The sequence below is a fragment of the Silene latifolia genome, chromosome 4, assembly GCF_048544455.1.
Source record: "Silene latifolia isolate original U9 population chromosome 4, ASM4854445v1, whole genome shotgun sequence".
Taxonomy (NCBI): Eukaryota; Viridiplantae; Streptophyta; class Magnoliopsida; order Caryophyllales; family Caryophyllaceae; genus Silene; species Silene latifolia.
The window spans coordinates 23799896-23815217 of NC_133529.1; the positions used below are offsets into that span (position 1 = coordinate 23799896).

Sequence of the window (15322 nt, forward strand, 5' to 3'; positions counted from 1 at the left end):
CCACATCATCAAAAATAAATTTAGGAAAGTATAATTTTTGATGTAAAAAATAAAGTGGAGAATCTTTTAATTATTATAATATGTATATTTCCTAAATTATATTCAAGTGATATTTCCAATTTTTATATCAAACTTTTACATTTCATTTGTCAAAAAAAATCGTTAAAAAAATTATGAAAATAATATAATTAGCTTTGTGGTAAAAAATGCTATCATTAGAGTATAAATTTCATATTATTTGCACATATTAAAGATGGTGTACTTCTTAATATGAAAAATTGTGTACTTTTTAGTATATTTTGTCCCACATTGAAAAAAAAGTAGTGTGGTGAACATACTACATATAAATAGTAGAATTGTCCCACATCGAAAGATTAGTATAAGGTGGGTGATTCTATAATTATAAATAGGAGGCATACTTAGAACTTAGGCGTCAACCCAAAATCTTTTGAGTTTCTTAAGTATTGTCTTGGAGAGCTCTTAAAAGTTTATATCATTATATTTTCTACCTATAGATTTTGTATGTCCCACATTGAAAATAATGTAGGTGTGGTAAATATACTACGTTTAAATAATATAATTAGAATTTTGTTAAAAAAAATCTATCATTAGAGTATAGGTTCATATCATTTGCACATATTTTAATTATAATAAAAAAATAAAAAACAAACGGATGAATATTAATAGATAATATAGTATTTGCTTATTATTAAATCGGGTTGGATGTCGAATTAGGTTCAAAAAATATGGTGTACTTTTAAATATGTTATTCGTCTCACATTGAAAAATAATGTAGGTGTGATAAATATATACCGCATATAAATACGGAGTAGTTGAATTGTCCCACATCATAAGATTATCATAAGGTGGGGTGATCCCGTGATTACAAATATGATTTATCCTTGGAACTTAGGTATCACCCCAAATATATTGAATCTCTCAAAGTATACTTATTATATAAGAGACTTTAAACATAATCTTGAATTAAATGTTAAATTTTTAAAGTTGTAACATTTTTTTAGGTGGGAAAAAGATCGATAAAATGGTCAATATTATAACGGAAAATTTTCATGGTACCCTCGAATTTTGTTAGATTACACATAATACCCCTAATTTTAAGTTTGTACATATAATACCCTTTGTGTTTACTTTTTTCATAACGACGTTACTCCTATGAGTAACTAGATGAGTAATTGAGCATGCCATGCTATTTGTGTTTTGTTATTTAGGTATTAAATGTTAGTTTATTAAATAAAATATGGATTTAAGAATTAGATGATGAAGTGTTTGTGTAATAGATAACAAAAGAAAAAAGGCGTCAAAAGTCATAGGAGCAATGGCATTATGACGGAAGTTGTCAAATGGTAATATGGGAAAGAAAAAGGTGAACACAGGGGTACCATTTGTAGAAACTTAAAATTAGGGGTACCATATGTAATCTATCAAAGTTCAAGGTTACCATGAGAAATTTCCAATATTATAATGATATAGTTAATTAAATTTTCATTTAAAAGAAAGAGATATCCGTACCAATAAAACAATAAAGGGAGTATTATTTATTAATTGTTATTTTATTGTCACGCCATCAAACTTAACGTCTATTTAACAACCTTTATATTAGGGGGTACCATGGGAAAAAAAATGGAACTTCAAGGATATCATAAGCAGATTCTTAAAAGTAGGGGTAACATGAAAAATCTGACAAAATTAAGGGGTACCACGGGAAATTTCCGTATCTCAATTATGATAAAAAAAAATGAAGAAAAACGACAAATATTAATGGAGAGTACTTGATCATATTATTAAACTTAAATATAACTATTAGATATAATGAGTAACAATTAACCGTATTCGGTATTCGGGATCTGGTTGAATGTCGAACTAAGTGCAAAAAAGATGGTGTAATTCTGAGTATGTTATTTGTCCCACATTGTAAAACAATGCAGGTTTGATGATATACTACGTATAAATAGTAGAATTGTCCCACATCAGAAAAATAATCCAAGTTTGGTGAATATATTACTTATAAATAGTAGAATTGTATATACTTAACCTTTCCCAAAAAAAAAATAGTAGAATTGTCCCACATCGAAAGATTAGTATAAGGTGGGGTGATTATATGATTATAAATAAGAGTTAACCCACGTATTTATTAATCTTTTTTTTTTGAAAGAAATATTTTAATAATATGTAAACAAATTATTAGACATAGAATGTAAACATTAAACCCTTATGTTTTTTTTTTGCATTATAAATAAGTTAATTACCCCGTTGCAACGCACGAGCATTCAAACTAGTTCTCATTGAAGACGGAGAGTATCCGTCACAAGCTGAAGACGGATCGGATAGTACTATTTGAGAAGGAAATGGGCCGAATTTTCTCCAAATGGTATGCAAGTTGGATGATGACTTGACATCACACCATAAATCATATTTAATTTCCCTTGGGTTCCCTAGGTAAGAGGCGTCAGTCCTTCTCTCTTTATTTTTTGTTTTTTTTTTTGTTTTTGTTTTTACGAACTTCTCTCTTCTTCTACTTAGTTTTATTTTGTTTTTTAAAAATCAAACTTTCTCTCTCTAAAACCCTAAAACTTCATTTTCTAGTCAGTTTCATTTGTATCTAAAATAACAACACAACACCAATTTTCTTTCAAATCTTCATCTAAAATTTCATCTGCAATTGCACAAATACATCCACAAAAAAAAATTCAAAATTAGCAGAGGAGACAACTACTTTGACGATTTTAGAGGAGCAAATTGATGATGCCGAGAACGATGATGGTAGATTGCTTGATGGTAATTGATTACTGTGTTTTTTTATGTAAAAAATTTCAATTTTTATGTCATTTGTTACTCAAAGTTGATAACTTTATTAGGTTTTTGTTTGATTTATGTTAAAAAGTTTGAATATTTAGTGTTTTGATAGCTAGATCTGTGGTTGTTTTTTTATTTATGTAAAAGATTTCAATCTTTATGTTATTTTTTACTCAAAATTGATAATTTTATTGGGTTTTTGTTTGATTTATGCGAAAAAGTTTGAATTTTTGTATTTTCATGTGTAGATCTGGGGTTGTTATGGCAAAAAAAAATGAGGACATTGAAGTATTGTTTGATGGTAATGACGAAGAATTCGTGACGATGTTGATGAGTAAAGGTTTGTATTATTTATTTTTAAATTGTGTGTCTTTGTTGATGAGATTTTAGGGCAACAAATGTGTCTTTCTTGATGATATTTTGTGATGATTTTGATGATGAGATTTTAGGGCAAATTTAGATTGCAATTTGGATGGAAAATTGTGTTGGTTTTTTGTTTATGATTGATATCCTTTGTGTTGTGTTGTTAATGAGATTTTAGATGAAGGTTTAACATAATCTGACATAGGTATTGATGTTTAACAATCACCTCATTTACTTGCGTCTGTAAAAAAATGCGTTTTGAAAAGTTTTTACAATCAGTCATATATGTCACCATTTTAGCGTACAGTGTGACCATTTTAGACTTCAGTGTAACCATTTTAACCAAAGATTAAAATTTCGTTGTTCTTGTCATAGGTACAGATGTTTCAAGCTCATTACTTGGAATAAAAGCTACAAAATGGGAACATATCTTCAGCTTGTAGAAGAAACATTCGCAACTCGTGGGATTCAGTATCAAGAAATCTATATCTCGTAGGGCCGACGTGGAAGATAGGCCACTCAAATCCATGGGTGAGGATGTCCCTCCTGTCTCAATTTTCAATGACCAAGACCAAGCAATTGCAAATGCCATTGAAAAGGTTTGACATTGTCCGACTAATATGACAACATTATGCAAAAACCACCATGTCACCATGTTTGTTAATATATGTTATCACATTAACCTTCATATAAATCCAATAAATTGTTACACTTCTGACTAAGATGATACCATTTCTTAACAAAACACCCCTTTTCAGTTGTGATCACCTGACTTTACAATTGTCACCATATCATCTTAGGTTAAACATACTGACATATAAGTGATTTTTCAATTGTGACCACCTTAACTGAGGAATGTACTAATGTTATGGTTACATTAGTGTGTAGCATTGCAAGCTAACATAGTTAAATTACATGATATTGTCTTATGTCACCATGTTCCTCCATAAATGTTTCCATGTTAGTGTTTAGCTTTGTAAGACAATATGGTTACATTGTGTCTTATTTTATTATGTCATCACCTTCCTACATAAATGTTGTCATCTTTAGCATGTAGCAATATAAGCTAACATGGTTACATTACAAGATAATGTCTTATGTCATCACGTTCCTACATGAATGTTTCCATGTTAGTGTTTAGCTTTGTTAGGTAATATGGTTACATTGTGTCTTATTTTATTATGTCACCACCTTCCTACATAAATGTTGTCATCTTTAGTATGTAGCAATGTAAGCTAACATAGTTACATTACATGATATTGTCTTATATCACATTGTATGTTTCCATGTTAGTGTTTAGCTTTGTTAGGTAATATGGCTACATTGTGTCTTATTTTATTATGTCACCACCTTCCGACGTAAATGTTATCATCTTTAGTATGTAGCAATGTAAGCTAACATAGTTACATTACATGATATTGTCTTATGTTACCATGTTTCTACATAAATGTTTCCATGTTAGTGTTTAGCTTTGTAAGGTAATATGGTTACATTGTGTCTTATTTTATTATGTCACCACCTTCTTTCATAAATGTTGTCATCTTTAGTATGTAGCAATATAAGTTAACATGGTTACATTGTGTCATACTGTGCCAAGACCAATAAAGCATTGTTATTATGGTTACATTGACTACTACGGGTGGTAACATTTGTTCACAGGTTTATCCAGCAACGAGACATCGTCTATGTCAGTGGCACATTCAACAAAACGCCATATCTCACTTTGGGAAATTAAAGGGTGATTTTTCGTTCCAAAACTTATCTAATCACAAAATGCCAGAATGTTGCTGACCCAAGAATTGTTGTGGATAAACTGTTCATTAAGGCTAACGAAGAAGTGCAATTGTTACTTTCTAACCTCAACATGGAGGAAGATCAACCAACCATAGAGGTGATCGTGCCTCCTATTCTTGACCCCTTACGTTGTACAACAAAGGGTCGCAGCCAACGAAAAAAAAAGAACATGGGGCCGAAAAAGAAGGCTAAGAAAGGGACTGAGGTTGTGTCAGGGGGGACTTCAATGTACGTCGTTGCCTCGCGTCCAATATGATCACTGCACAAAAGGACAGGAAATGCTGATAATGTCACCATTTTAGCTTACTAATGTGCCCATGTTTGATTGTATATTTTTGCTAATTTAGAAGTGAAATGTACCAATCATTTGCTTTTTTGGAAGATTATAAAAATCTATTTTCTAAATTATTCTTAACATCTGAACATAATAGACTAAATATGGTGACATATCAGTGATTGTTGAAAATGTGACCACTTTACCAAAGATATGTACAAATAAGATATGTACAAATTATTCTTAACATGTAAAAAAAAAAAGATACTAAACATGGTCACTTATATTTGACGGTCAAAGATATCTTCTATTGCTTGAGCAATGTAGCAATATTATTAACATGCATGTAAACATTATTGACTAAACATGTTGATATATATGTCATTAAGGACAATGTGACCACCTGGTTAAAGAGATGTAGCTATGTTTAAGAAATATACCAATATTATCATATTAACATAATTGACTAAATATGGTAACATATTCAAATTTGTTGAAAATGTGACCGCCTTATGAATGATATGTACTTATGTTTGAGGGCTTTCACTTGAACTTAACACGATAACAACTGTGCTTGATAACATGGTCAAATTTTTTAACATCTTCAAAATGTAACTACTTTACTGCTAACAATGTGACCATATTGGTTTACATATGTCACAACATTATTGTTCAGAATGTGACCTTAATTGTTCAGTAGAAAAAGGACCACATTTGTTCATACTTACAAAACAAGGAGTGTTTCCCTAGCATGAAAATGGACTAAAAAGTGTGACCCAAAATAACACATCCTTGATCAAACTAACAGTCTTAATTACTATAGACCGACGCTTAAATAAACGGACTGTGCCCCTGTTTCATTTCTTCTTGCTAGGCTTTGGAGGACGGTCAATGGTATATTAACCTTGTGACCCGATGGGTTAACAGTTGACTTTGTCTTTTCCACTCTTAGCGCCTCGGGTTGCATATTAATCTCTGCGGGATCAATATGAAAATGTTAGACATATGGTCACATTTCAGAATAGGATTATGATATTGCTAGAATAACACTCATTGCACTATTTATAGATGTTTTCTCATTTAATCAATCGCATCCTTGAATAGGTACTTAAGCTTTTTACAATATTCTGATGTTCAACTCAACTAAACACCTGTACATATTACAACTAAGGTGATTACATTTTGATACTAAAAACTATGTCATCATTATTCCTACTTAATGTTACCATTTTAAATTCTGTCATATAAATTCAGCCACATCAACAAATAGGTACATCAGCTAACAAAGATAGCCACATTTTTAGATTAACAAACATGTCACCAGTTTAGACGAATAGAAGTCACCATATTAACCTAAACTTATTACATTACTCTAATGTTAAACTCAACTAAACACCTGTACATAATACAACTAAGGTGATTACATTTTGATACTAAAAACTATGACATCATTATTCCACTTAATGTTACCATTTTAAATGTTGTCACATAAATTCAGCCACATCAACAAATAGGTACATCAGCTAACAAAGATAGCCACACTTTTAGACTAACAAACATGTCACCATTTTAGACGAAGAGAAGTCACCATATTAACCTAAGCTTATGACATTACTCAATATTAAACTCAACTAAACACATGTACATATTACAATTAAGGTGATTACATTTTGATACTAAAAACTATGTCATCATTATTCCTACTTAATGTTACCATTTTAAATGCTTTTACATAAATTCACCCACATCAACAAATAGGTACATCAGCTACCAAAGATGGCCACATTTTTAGACTAACAAACATGTCACTATTTTAGAGCATAGATGTCACCATACTAAACTAAACTTATGACAATACTATAATGTTCATTTTAATTATACACATGTACATATTACAACTTAGATGGTCACATTTTTGAACTATAAAATATGTCATCATTCTTCTACATATTGTTACCTTTTTTAATGCTTTCATATTCAATTAACCACATCCTAAAATAGGTACCTCGGCTAACAAAGATAGTCAGTTTTTTTTACTATTAACAGACATGTCACCATTTTACAGCATAGATGTCACCAGATTAAACTAATCTGATAACACTAATTTAATGTTCATCTCACTTAAACATACCTACATATAGCAACTAAGATGGTCACATCCTAACACTCAAACAAATGTCATCACACTTCCTAATTATGGTTGCCATTTTCACATGCTTTGACCTATAATCAACCACATCCAAAAAGGGATACATCAAATGATTAACATGATCACATATTCACCATTAATATACATGTCACCATTTAAGAATCATAGATGTCACTTAAACATACCCATTGTTGTCAGAATCCCGATTCGATCCTACGATTCTACGATTTTACGATCTAAAAATGCTTGACCGATCCTAGATCTTACGATTCTATCAAGTTTGTAGAATCTTACGATCCTAATCATCTGAAAATTTCTAGAGGTAGAATCATAATACGATCCTACGATCTTACGATCCTACGATTCGATTCATAGTAAAAAAATTAATATATATTTTTATATAATGACATCGTAAAACTCAAATTTCGGGTACGTTGTAGAAACATGTTCATATAATAATATTAAAATAATTAATTATCAATATTTTGTGGATAAATATTAATAAATAAGTATTTTGATCTTCATTGATATGTTTTTACCAAATAAAAAACTATAATTGGTGAGTTTGTAGAATCTTACGATTCTACGATCCGATTCTACCGATTCGATTCTACCCTCCCTATCGATCCAAAGTAGAATCTCGATCCTGACAACATTGAACATACCTACATATAACAACTACAATGGTCAAAGTGGTGACATTTTAAACTTGACAACATATGTGACCATGTTAAGCTTAGATGTTACCCTGTTTCATAATGTGTATAAGCCTACAAGTTTTTACTCAATTATGTACCCATGTGAAGATATAAACATGTTCATCATATGGTGGTCATATTTTAAACAACAATGATATTTACTTTACACTAAAATGGTCACATATCAGACTGTTTACAGATAACAAGGATATGTTATTTTATTTAGTTTAAATCACCACAATAGATCTGTTACATCTACTGCTCAAAGTAGTAACATGTCAAAAGTGACTAATATGTGACCCTGTTTTGCCATATTTGTAACCCTGCCAAATTTTGGTCAAAACACCCAAACACAGGCATATAACCCTGACTACGTCACATATATCAGATAAAACACTGGACATTTATCAGATAAAATGGTCACATTTCCCAGACAAATCACTAACAGCTTACCATCTACCGTGCTTGTGTCATCATTGGTCATCTTCTTTGCACCCATAGCAGCTGCCATTTTGACAACTTTACTCAAAGATATCCGCAAGCCAAGATCATCGATTCCGACACCTGCTTCTCCTCCTCGCCGTCGTCTTCCCTTTCATCGTCGCCACTGCCTTCCCCCTCATCACTGGCTTCCCCTTCTATCTCATCACTGCTTTCAGTTTCCTCCGAAATATCCTCTGATTCATCACTTTCTTCCCCTTCATCTCTTTCCACCGGCTCCCTAAATGAAACCCCATATTTCACCTTTTCTTTTCCCTTCTGCATCGCCTGCTTCCCTTTGCCTTTCTTCTTAGCTACCAACAAAAACAAAATCAATAATCCAAATCACAAAAAAATAATTATTGGTGATTTTGTCTACAAAAACAAAATCACCAATACTACTCAATTCAAGCATACATAATACAATCAATTTTATGCACCAAAACAACACTAACAACACCAAATCTGACCTCACCTAACATTATTTCAACCTAAACAACCTTAACAACACCAAATCTGACCTTTTTTGACCCAATTTAATTACATTAATGTCACCATTAACATGTTCAACATCTCCATTTATTAAATATACTCATGCATGCATGCTTCAACAACAACATTTTACAATAAACACCATATCTTTCACCTAATGTTACCTGACACCGCATTCCACAACAAACAACATTGAACAATATCAATATTATCATACCTTCCATAGTTTTCTTCGGTGGTGTCCTCCTCGCCATTTATTTCTTACCCATGGAATGTGAAAAATTTGTAGAGATCAAGCTGATGACGGAGATTGAGATGCTAAAATGGCGATTCAAAAGAGAAAACAACAATTATTGGTGATTTTGTGTAGAGAGTGATGAGAGAGTGATTAAAAAAATAAAAGCTTATGTGAGAGTGTGATGAGAGAGTGTGAGGTTTGGGTTGTATAATTACACTGACACAGACGAAATATGGGGAGCTCCCCCATTGTTTATTATTTTTTTTGTTTGCTTTCCCAACAATTCATTCAATTTAATATTATGTAGCCTGCCCCACTACTATCCATATCCATTAATATGGTATTGATTTGGCCCGTCTACACCTTGTGACGGATATACTCCGTCACAAGAGAGACTAATTGTACATTTTACTGCATAAACTCATGAAGTTATTTTTAACTCCTCTCGACATAGTGATTATTAAGTGGTTGGGTGACTAACGAGGCTTGAAGACAACGGTTCCAACCACAACACACTAGATTTTCTTTGAGATTCACCATTGTTTCATGTTCACCATATTTTCAAGTTCTAACGGATTTGATTTTGGTTGGGTGGGGGGCGAGTTTTTCAAGTTGGTCAACTTTTGCTAACACTACTTTAGGGTAGAATACAAGGGAGACGTTCTCGTTGTATTATTTGTGTTAGGGTGATAAAATCCTTTGTTTCTTAAAAACTCGTGACAAAAAAAATGCTTTATACATGCATTAAATAATTGTTATTTTACATTTTACAATAAGAATAAACACCTTTGATTTAGTGACTCATTTTGTTTTACATCGACCATTATAAAAGTGTGTTCCGCATAACAAATATATAAAACTATACATGGAAGTGGTAGCGAAAAAATGGTGAAAGGGAAGTACGGCCTAAAGGTATCAAATGGGTTAATCAAATCATATAAATTTGGGTCAGGTACCCATGACCACTTAAATCAGCTCATATGAGGTTGACTTAACTTAGAGGTCTCGTGTTCGAGCTCGGGAATGTAGAAGTGTTAGACTTATAAGGGGGGTATTACCGCCCTAATGGTTCTACCCCGCTCGAATACGGACTAAACTGGATGGTCTACACAAAATAATTTGGAACAATTCATCTTGAGGGGGTCGAGTCGTCTCGGGTATTTGATCAATTTCAGATGTCAAGTCGTCGGGTCATTTCGAATTAATGGGTAAAACTCTTTAGTTAATTGGGACTTGAGAGAACTAATTGAAGAAGGGTATTTTTCATGTGTGCATTTTATATGCACTTTTTTTTATCGTTTTGGCAGGTATTTCTAAGCTTATTAGATGCTCTTAACTCTTAAGAGTCATTTGAGTATCATATTCTCGGCGTTTGCTACTTTAGATATATGTTTTGATTCTTGAGCCCAAAGATGCAAATGTGAGCTAAAACCTCGTCAAAGATGGCAATGGAAGCTTCTTATTCTAAGTCCAATTGAGAAGGAGTTTCGAACCATCCTTAAGAAGAGAAACTACTTTCGAAAGAGTGATAAGGAAGAAAAAGAGCTTAAAGGATCCTGGGGATCGACATTGATCGAGAATGAATCGGTCTACACAGTGAAGAGAGAGCTCGATCGATAAACTTGCAAAATAGCAACCAACTTGAGCAAAGATCATGTCGACCGACAATGGAGTAAAGTTGATCGACACACTAAAGGATACCTTTGACCAAACAGGTCAACCTATCCGGATCGGGTTTCAATCCTAAAATAACGGGTTATTTCTGGTTCGGGGCTAAATTTTAGTGTCTTGACCTCGAAAACCGTCAATTAGAATTTAACAGGTCTACCTACTATGATAAGTATATTCAAAACTAGCATTGAGATTTGAGTTATGCTGCTATCCAAATTTTTGGTAAGTATCAGTGAAACTTTTTTTGTTTTTTGAGAAAAAGTATCGATGAAACTTACCTAGATCACAATGAAATAAATTTTTAAAATAATTACTGTATATAAAAAGAGATTTTTCCATATCTTATCTTAATTAATTCAGTAGACAATACTCAATCCAGGGCGTGCCACGTCATTAATTCAGCCTTTTTTTTTTAAATAGAGTACATGTTATGGTGGAACCCGTTAGTGTGCAATGTCTTTTTTCTTCAGAATTCCGCCTATACAAACATGCGACAAATTCCGTCTTAGAACAAATAATATGAAATAATACTATGAAATAATTTTATACGTTTCGAATAAATGAAATTAATGGCATATAAGCGGAATAAATTACAAATCAGAATAAATGAAACTAATTACAAATAAATGAATTACATAATTTTAAAAAACAAATTAAATAATAATAAAATTACATAATTACGAGAAGGTATTACATTTAGTTACGGGATTGAATTACATATAATGCAAATAAATTACATGCATAATTTTTAAAAAATAGATAGTACGATATATTTTTTAAAAAAAATATCCTTTGTTATTTCCTCTTAAACTATTGCATGTGAACACGTATTTGTAACAAGTTTAAACATTAATTATGTAGATCGCTGATTTAGACCAACTAGATAAGTACAATAGAAATGCAAAAAAAAAAAAAATACATCCAAAAATATTAATGCCGGCCCAAATACATAGCACAGATTTGAAACTAGTAGTATTATGGTAAGAAAATCTCCAAATATTAAACTGGTCTGATACAATAAGGCAATTTTATCGTAAAAACGGGGAAAAAAAATAACTGAGATATTGTTTCAAATTCAATTATTTCCTAACTAGTATAAATCCCGCGCAAATGCGCGGTTTTTCAGATAAGAATATTAGAGAATTTAATAATTATACTATTGATATTTAACTCCATTTGAAATTTAATTATAAAATTTACTATTAGTAATTTTGTATTAAGAGCTAGAAAAGAGATTGTCCAACACTTTTAATTACTCCGTATAAGATTGTCGGTTTTGCTAAAATTATTTTATTAACTCTGTTTTAAGAAAACATTGTTTTTAATTATATCACTATATCCACTGAAAGGGTTATTAAACAATTAAAAAAAAAAGTAACCAAAATTTAAGTTTTCATATAATAGGGAGCAAAGACAAATATTAAGTTAAAGTGTAAAAAAAATATCATAAGCAAGTTTTTCTTTTTAGAAGTAATAACAATTTATGAATACTCTAAATCTGTAGTACGTTTGTATAAAAAGATAGAATAATAGAATTAATTAGAAAATGTTTCCTAAAAAAAAGTTCTTGATCATAATGTTTAGTTTTAGAAATAATAATAGTAAAATATTTATATCACGTTGTGCATATAATTAGTGCAATTTCATGTATGTAACAAAATAAGAATATCCCGTTAATATGTCTATGCAAGTTAAAAAAATATTATCCCCTTTTTAAAATGGTATAGAATAATTTATTGTATGAAATTAATTAGTATTGTCCAGTTGTAGATATGATATTATAAAGCCCATTTATAGCTTAAGTCGAAATTAATCAGAATGGCCCAGTTGTACATATGATGTTATAAAGCCCACTTATAACCTAATTTATTTAAGCGGAAAAACTTAAGAGATCTCTTAGCCCCTGTTCTTTTGAACTGAAACGGATCGATCTCAATCGAATCAACTTATAGGATCTCGAATCGAATCGAATCAACTTACAGGATCTCGAATCGAACTTATAGGATCTCGAATCGAATCGAACTTATATGATCTCGAATCGAATCGAACTTATAGAATCGAATCGAACTTATCGAATCGAATCGAACTTATAGGATCTAAACTGAATTGAACTTATAGAATCTGAACTAAACTTATAGAATCCGATTTTAAATTAACTTAAATTAATTTAACTTAAATATTATTATTATTATTATTATTATTATTATTATTATTATTATTATTATTATTATTATTATTATTATTATTATTATTATTATTATTATTATTATTATTATTATTATTATTATTATTATTATTATTATGGGTCTTGTTCTTGTTCTTGTTGTTATTATTATTATTATTATTATTTTGTTTTTTTATAAACCGCAACTTTTGATTATTATTATTATTATTATTATTATTATTATTATAAAACGCAAACTTTTAGTGAGATTAAACAAAAAATTTACATGAAATTAATGGGCAGCCAAGAGAGAACACTGATAAGAAAATATAGTCTAAAACACAAGGTAAAATAATAACATTTTTTCGCTTTATATACATTGGTTTGTTCATACATTATACCACGGTTACATTACGATAAAAAATAAAATAATGAGAAGAGTGATAATTTTGTTTTGAAAATAATAATATAATGTATATATGTATCGAATAATTAATAATGTCAAATGTTTTTGCGTCGGTTTTTAAAAATAATACTCCGTATATTACTTTTCTAAACTGAATTTATAAGATCTGACTTATAGGATCTGAACTGAACTTATAGGATCTGAACTGAACTTATAGGATCTCGAATCGAATCGAACTTATAGGATCTCGAATCGAATCGAACTTATAGGATCTCGAATCAACTTATAGGATCGATCTCGAATCGAATCAACTTATAGGATCTGAAGTGAACTTAAGTTAAGTGACTTTAAGTCCAAAAGAACAGAGCCTTATTCTTTTAGTTTAATGGGATGTCCCTCTACTTTCCATAATTTTCTTTTGAAGGCGTACTTTCCTAAATCCTCTTAACCTTACATAAGCCAATAATTCGTCTATATAAGTCAAAACTAGTTTTGCTGCAAAAAAACCAAGCAAATCTGAGCAACCTTCGTTCAATTTAGCTACATGGAATCGCTTTCAGCTGAAAGTATTGGGCGCATCCGGGATCTTAATTTGCAATATCTACAGCATCGCAAGAAACTCCATTTAGTTCTTGATTTAGACAACACTTTAATTCACGCTATCAACACCGTCAACAACAAATCAACCAACGTCGCCGAACACGATGACATTTACGAGATCTCCAAAGGCGAGATGTTGGTCAAGTTACGCCCAGGAACTCATGATTTCGTTAAAAAGGCGAGTCAATTGTTTGATTTATCAATTTACACAATGTCTGATCAATCCTATGCAAGGCAAATTGCTCAGATACTCGAATCGGACAATGTTCGGTTTACGAGGGTGATTTCTAGAGAGGATTGTACTAAGACGGCATGGGCGGATCTAGGGGGCCCGGGTGGGCACGTGTCCACCATGAAATTTTCGGGATAAGTTTTTTATAACTAACAGAAATAAGCAATATGTTTATGTGGTTCAGTTGGTAAGCTTTTTAGTGGACTATTTGGAAGGTCCCAGGTTCGATTCTTAGTGCCCTTAGTTTTTGTTAAATAATTTTTTGTTAAATTGTGTAATCACAAGGCCCATCTCATATGTAAAAAATACTCCTCCCAAGGTTTGAACCCTTAACTTCAAGGTTACATGCCATCTTCTCTACCGTTGAACTACTTGTGTTTAGTGTTCATTTAAATATTAGAATATAATATATCTTATCATAGAAGATATTATTCATTATTAATTACAAAGTACATTTATTTCAAATTTAAATATTTTAGAAGAAAGTTCAAAATAAAATACAAATTTTTAAACTAAAAAATTATTAAAATTAGTTATTTTTATATTTTTTGTGAGGAAAAAAATCCGTAATGAAAAATGCGGCTTAAAATAAAAAATAATGTATCGAAAAAAAATTTGTGCCCCCTTTCGATGAATTTCTACGTCCGCCCCTGCTAAGACGTATAAGAAGAGTCTTGATTCTGTTTTGTCTCATCAGCGTGTCGTTTTTTTTTTTTTTAGAAAAGAACAATTCATTAATAGAACGCCATACGACACTTACAAAGAATAACTATAATCGAAAACAAATCTAATGGAAACTAAAGAAAAATAATTTTCTTATAAACTAGGGATCTCAAAACAGCATCTGACAATTCGGCTCGTCCTATTATCGCTATCTTCATGTAGCTTTTGAGGGAATCCTTCGTTTGATTTATGAGATAAAATTTACCTCTGACTGGTTCCAAAGA

General features: G+C 31.0%; 2 long non-coding RNA genes across 2 annotated transcripts; one reads left to right on the forward strand and one right to left on the reverse strand.

Moving 5' to 3' along the window:
* The first annotated feature begins 3412 nt into the window (after positions 1–3412).
* LOC141652152 (uncharacterized) lies at positions 3413–5379 on the forward strand. The gene is made up of 2 exons (XR_012546994.1): positions 3413–3776; positions 4837–5379. It is a non-coding gene; the product is annotated as an uncharacterized LOC141652152 (long non-coding RNA).
* An 8646-nt stretch (positions 5380–14025) lies between these two features.
* Positions 14026–15088, reverse strand: LOC141653269 (uncharacterized). Its single transcript, XR_012547365.1, has 2 exons — positions 15030–15088; positions 14026–14445 (listed from the first exon to the last, which is right to left on the reverse strand). It is a non-coding gene; the product is annotated as an uncharacterized LOC141653269 (long non-coding RNA).
* Between the last annotated feature and the right edge of the window lie 234 nt (positions 15089–15322).